Raw genomic sequence first — 6000 nt, forward strand, 5'->3', positions numbered from 1 at the left:
GGTTCGGAATTTGGTAAGCTAGACTGGATACTTGGTGAAACAGTTGCTCAGTAATGCAAGGTTAACTTCCTCAGACAACTAACAGCTTTTAAACCGCTTTTATGGTCTTGAACATCAGCACCGCTTACACCCCAAATTAAAGCAACAACGTTACACATGGCGATCCTGTTCTGTGATTCCGCTAGACTCTGGAATCTCTGAAACGTTAAATTGCGAGCGTTGTATAATCTTAAATTTTTTTTTCCCTGCAGCGCTCAAACAACTTCTGTGTTGTTTCTGAGCAGACTTTCAAATGATTCACGGCGTTGTTGAGCGGCGTTGTGTTGTTTGTCTTGTTTTGTTTTCTATATATGTGTGTTTTATGTGTGCGTGTATTTTTTTTTCGCTTGTAAATTGCACTAACTTCGATCAAAGATATAAATTTGTTTTGCGTGTGAAAAGGTGCGTACTAGGTTGGGTACCTTTCGTGTGACTGTCGTGATTTTTGGGGGATACATTTATTCTGATTAGTGTGTTGCATACCGGGTATAAATTGAACTAATGCAGACACGTAACCAAGCTAAAAGTAGGCGGTCCAACAACTTAAGCAACATGGACCAAGTGGATAATTTGATTTATAATATTAACGCGTCGGACGGTTCCGAAAATGCAATGGGGAATACTTCAGAGGAAATGCAAAACAGGACGAACGGGCTCACATCAGAGCCAGAAATTAATTTGCCTCCAACTAACCAAATTGATTTGGCAGAACTCATGAAAGCCTTATTGCAACAAAACAAAGAAAACGCAGGGAAATCTGAAAAATCTATCCGAAAGCTAGGCGATCAAATTACGCAAAAATCTGAAAAATCGATCCGGGAGCTAGGCGAACAAATAGACGAAAAACTAATCCAGCAGACAAATAAAGCCGACAAGTCGATGCAGAGAGTGTCCGATGATATCTCACAAAGAATAAACAATCTGGTAAGTGAAATAAAAAGTGATATTATGAAAGAATTAGGCCGTACATTTGAACAAATCGATGACCGTCTGAAAGCCTTAGAACAGGGCAAGCGGAGTGGTGATGCAGAATCGAAAGAGAGCGAAGAACAGCTACTTAGGAATTTCCAAGCGCTGAGAGAAGAATGCCAAAGGGAACACCAGCAGGTACTCTCGAGGATCCAGGAGGCGGAAACGCATTTTCCAGCGTCCGTTAGCAACACAGTAGCGGACAACAGTCAAGCGATTCACGCACTCGAACAGCAAGTAGAACAATTGGAGCAGACTGGGGCGGAGGACAACAGACAAATACATGATAAGATTTCGGCATTAGCGGACATCGTAGGCATGATGAAGGTGACGGAGAGCGATAACAATACTACACCTAGTGGTTTTCACTTCCGGTGCAGCATGTCCGTTATCTTTGTTCAAAAGCATTGTTGATGCGAGCTGTTAGTTCTGGTACGTTTCTTGGTGGAGGATGTGTGAACACCGAACCATTCACATAACCACACACATAAAGTCGTATGTGGTTATGTACAATAGGAAGAGCGTGCAGGTTATGACCTGGACATGGACCCCACCGTGACAGCTCAGTGGGTTTACCAGTTCCTGTTTACGAACATCGGGATGGAAATCCTGCTGGTAGATGCCATCCACAGCGTTTGTCTCCAGTTGTGCCATGAGCCAGTTTTCCAGCATGTCGCGATACAGGTTTCCTGTTACGGTCTGTTCACAGAAGAGACAGGGGCCGAAAACTTTAAACCGTGAGGCAGCAATGAACACATTAATGTTTGGTAAATTCCGAAAGTGCCTGTACCCCCAATCCGCACAGTGGACCTCTGCACTGTGAAATTAACAAAAAATCATCAGTGAAGATGAGTTTTCAAAGCGTCTGACAGTGTCCTTGTGAGTCAGGGCTTGTGGCCATTGGGAGCGATAAGACTTCAGCTTCAGTTGTTTGCTTGACATTTTCCAAACAGTCGGTTGTGGTATGTTCACTTCTCTCCTTGCTCTGTTTGCCCTCTTCTGTGTGCTACGTGTGAAGCTTGCTCTCACATAGCAGAACGTTCTTCCCTCTCTCCACAACGCCCCGCTGATTTCCCCTTGCAGAGGCCTACTGGAGCTTTAACTTGCGCTTCCACAGCTGCGCTCTCACGGCAGAAATCCGTAGTGCGGCTGCTGTTCAGAGGTTTTAGAGATCTGTGTACAATTGTTGAGTTTCGTGACGATATGTTAATTACTATAGCTACAGTGAATTTATAAAATCGGTTCAATCCTTTATAATAACCTTGCACTTTCTTTATCATAACAGGTGTTGGAGAAAGTATAAACGGACACACTTCCGCTGGCTTGTCGCTGATGGGCTGTCGATTTACTGGCGTAGCCTCTTAACGGAGCATTTGCGATGTACGATTAGTATGAAATTTTTGTTCTATTTGCTGCTACATGTCCTGCTCTGACATTATTATCGGATAGTTTTCTCCACTCAGTCTGTATGATAATCTGTACTACAAACTATATAATGACAAGTCGTTGTTTAATGCTACCAAAAATCTCGAAAAGACCTTGACTTATATACTTCAAACGTTTACACGATACGCTAATAAATGTTTGGACAGATGTAGGCTACATTTTTCAATATATATGGTATATAAGTACATATGTACTAAGCTTTGGCTGCAGAACATAGAGAAATACACTCGTATAAATGGAAAAAAGAACACATTGACACCGGTGTGTCAGACCCACCATACTTGCTCCGGACACTGCGAGAGGGCTGTACAAGCAATGATCACACGCACGGCACAGCGGACACACCAGGAACCGCGGTGTTGGCCGTCGAATGGCGCTAGCTGCGCAGCATTTGTGCACCGCCGCCGTCAGTGTCAGCCAGTTTGCCGTGGCATACGGAGCTCCATCGCAGTCTTTAACACTGGTAGCATGCCGCGACAGCGTGGACGTGAACCGTATGTGCAGTTGACGGACTTTGAGCGAGGGCGTATAGTGGGCATGCGGGAGGCCGGGTGGACGTACCGCCGAATTGCTCAACACGTGGGGCGTGAGGTCTCCACAGTACATCGATGTTGTCGCCAGTGGTCGGCGGAAGGTGCACGTGCCCGTCGACCTGGGACCGGACCGCAGCGACGCACGGATGCACGCCAAGACCGTAGGATCCTACGCAGTGCCTTAGGGGACCGCACCGCCACTTCCCAGCAAATTAGGGACACTGATGCTCCTGGGGTATCGGCGAGGACCATTCGCAACCGTCTCCATGAAGCTGGGCTACGGCCCCGCACACCGTTAGGCCGTCTTCCGCTCACGCCCCAACATCGTGCAGCCTGCCTCCAGTGGTGTCGCGACAAGCGTGAATGGAGGGACGAATGGAGACGTGTCGTCTTCAGCGATGAGAGTCGCTTCTGCCTTGGTGCCAATGATGGTCGTATGCGTGTTTGGCGCCGTGCAGGTGAGCGCCACAATCAGGACTGCATACGACCGAGGCACACAGGGCCAACACCCGGCATCATGGTGTGGGGAGCGATCTCCTACACTGGCCGTACACCACTGGTGATCGTCGAGGGGACACTGAATAGTGCACGGTACATCCAAACCGTCAACGAACCCATCGTTCTACCACTCCTAGACTGGCAAGGGAACTTGCTGTTCCAACAGGACAATGCACGTCCGCATGTATCCCGTGCCACCCAACGTGCTCTAGAAGGTGTAAGTCAACTACCCTGGCCAGCAAGATCTCCGGATCTGTCCCCCATTGAGCATGTTTGGGACTGGATGAAGCGTCGTCTCACGCGGTCTGCACGTCCAGCACGAACGCTGGTCCAACTGAGGTGCCAGTTGGAAATGGCATGGCAAGCCGTTCCTCAGGACTACATCCAGCATCACTACGATCGTCTCCATGGGAGAATAGCAGCCTGCATTGCTGCGAAAGGTGGATATACACTGTACTAGTGCCGACATTGTGCATGCTCTGTTGCCTGTGTCTATGTGCCTGTGGTTCTGTCAGTGTAATCATGTGATGTATCTGACCCCAGGAATGTGTCAATAAAGTTTCCCCTTCCTGGGACAATGAATTCACGGTGTTCTTATTTCAATTTCCAGGAGTGTACTTGATCGATTTACTTCAGGTATTTAAACGACATTTTATTATACGTTTTGACAGACATGAGCACAAACTTTTAATAAATACGGTACATAAATATGAATTTAATAATATATTAAGAGAAAACACTATTAGCAGAAATCTCGGAAAGTTTTTGACCAATTTACTCCAGATTTTTAGACGATATTCAAATATTCATTTGGATGAACATATGCTATATGTATGTAATACATATGTAGTATATAAATGCATATGTAAAATATAATATGGAGAAAGTTGTTAGAAAAGTTGTGGAAAAGTCCTTGACCGAGTTACATAAAATTTTCGTATCATAGTCTAATAACCTTTCAGAGGGACGTAGGCTATATAGTTCTTTACACAACAGTACTGACTTTCGAGAAAGAGAATGCTGTACTGCGCTGTGCGATTCCGTTTCTTTCTCGTAGCCAGTTTAAAGTATGGTATTAGGGCATTTAAAACACTGGAAAAAATATTTCTCTCATTAATTTCTTTCGTCTTACAGATTGTTTAAACAAAAACTGTATACCGAACTATGTTTTTAGTTTTCTTCATCTTAGGCGGTTTTAACAGAAAACACGGAGGTTATGTGTTTTCTCATCGTCTTGTTGTTAGAATACTACTTCAGAGACAGTATCATGTCAAAATTTTTAATCTTATCAGCTTGCAAATTAAAACTATTTAAGTAGGCTGTTTAGGTTTTTACGTTGGTAACAACAAATAGCGCTCTGTATGAAGATCACTGACTGTGCTGTGTGCAGTCTGTGGCTGGTTCTCATTGTTGTAATATTCGCTATTGTAGTGTTGGGCAGTTGGATGTGAACAGCGCGTAGCGTTGCGCAGTTGGAGGTGAGCCGCCAGCAGTGGTGAATGTGGGGAGAGAGATGGCGGAGTTCTGAGAGCGGATGATCTGGACGTGTGTCCATCAGAGGCAGTAAATTTGTAAGACCGGATGTCATCAACTGATATGTATATTATGACTTTTGAACAGTATTAACGTAAATACATTGTTTGTTCTCTATCAAAATCTTTCATTTGCTAACAAGCCTATCAGTAGTTAGTGCCTTCAGTAGTTTGAATCTTTTATTTAGCTGTCAGTAGTGGCGCTCGCTGTATTGCAATAGGTCGAGTAACGAAGATTTTTGTGAGGTAAGTGATTCATGATTGTTAGTCAGGGCCATTCTTTTGTAGGGATTTTTGAAAATCAGATTGATTTGCGCTAAAACTATTGTGTGTCACTTTAGTGTTGATCAGAATAAGTAAAGAGAGTAATATCTGAGTACGTTCAGTTTTGCTCAGAGCACTACGTGGCGTTACCAACATAAAAACCTAAACAGCCTACTTACAACTATACGAAATATTATCATCGAGCCTAGTATCCTCATAGATACGGCTCCAGGAGAGATCTCTCTTAGCCCATTTCCAATCTATTTACCATTTTCTTTTAAGCAACGTCAATTGCCAATTAAGTTTTCATGGCTACAGTAATAAACATGGCTTCAAGATCAGCGAGAGGGGTGACGGAGAGGATAAGGACTGAGTGGTGGGGGGTGGGCGGTTTGATATATAGAAAAGGAATGAGGAGATGAAAGAAGAGAGGAGGGAGGAGGAGGTGCAGAGAGAGATGGGGGTGGGGGTGGGGAAGGGAAGAAATGAACAGGAAAATGGAGGATGAAACGCGTACGTTTCATAGGCAGCGATGGTGAGCCATGACAATCTCTGACCAGAGAGCATGTAGTCAGCTCAGTTGCGAGAGAGTAATAGCGCGCGAGAGTACAGTGCAGTTGCAAGTAGGGAGTCGGTAGTACAGTTGCGAGTTAGCTGTTGTGTGTGAGGAGTCGGCGTTCGTCGACATGGCATTCTGGTCGAGATTCAGGACGAGGTAT

This window comes from Schistocerca cancellata, chromosome 3, assembly GCF_023864275.1.
Source record: "Schistocerca cancellata isolate TAMUIC-IGC-003103 chromosome 3, iqSchCanc2.1, whole genome shotgun sequence".
In the NCBI taxonomy this organism is placed as follows: domain Eukaryota; kingdom Metazoa; phylum Arthropoda; class Insecta; order Orthoptera; family Acrididae; genus Schistocerca; species Schistocerca cancellata.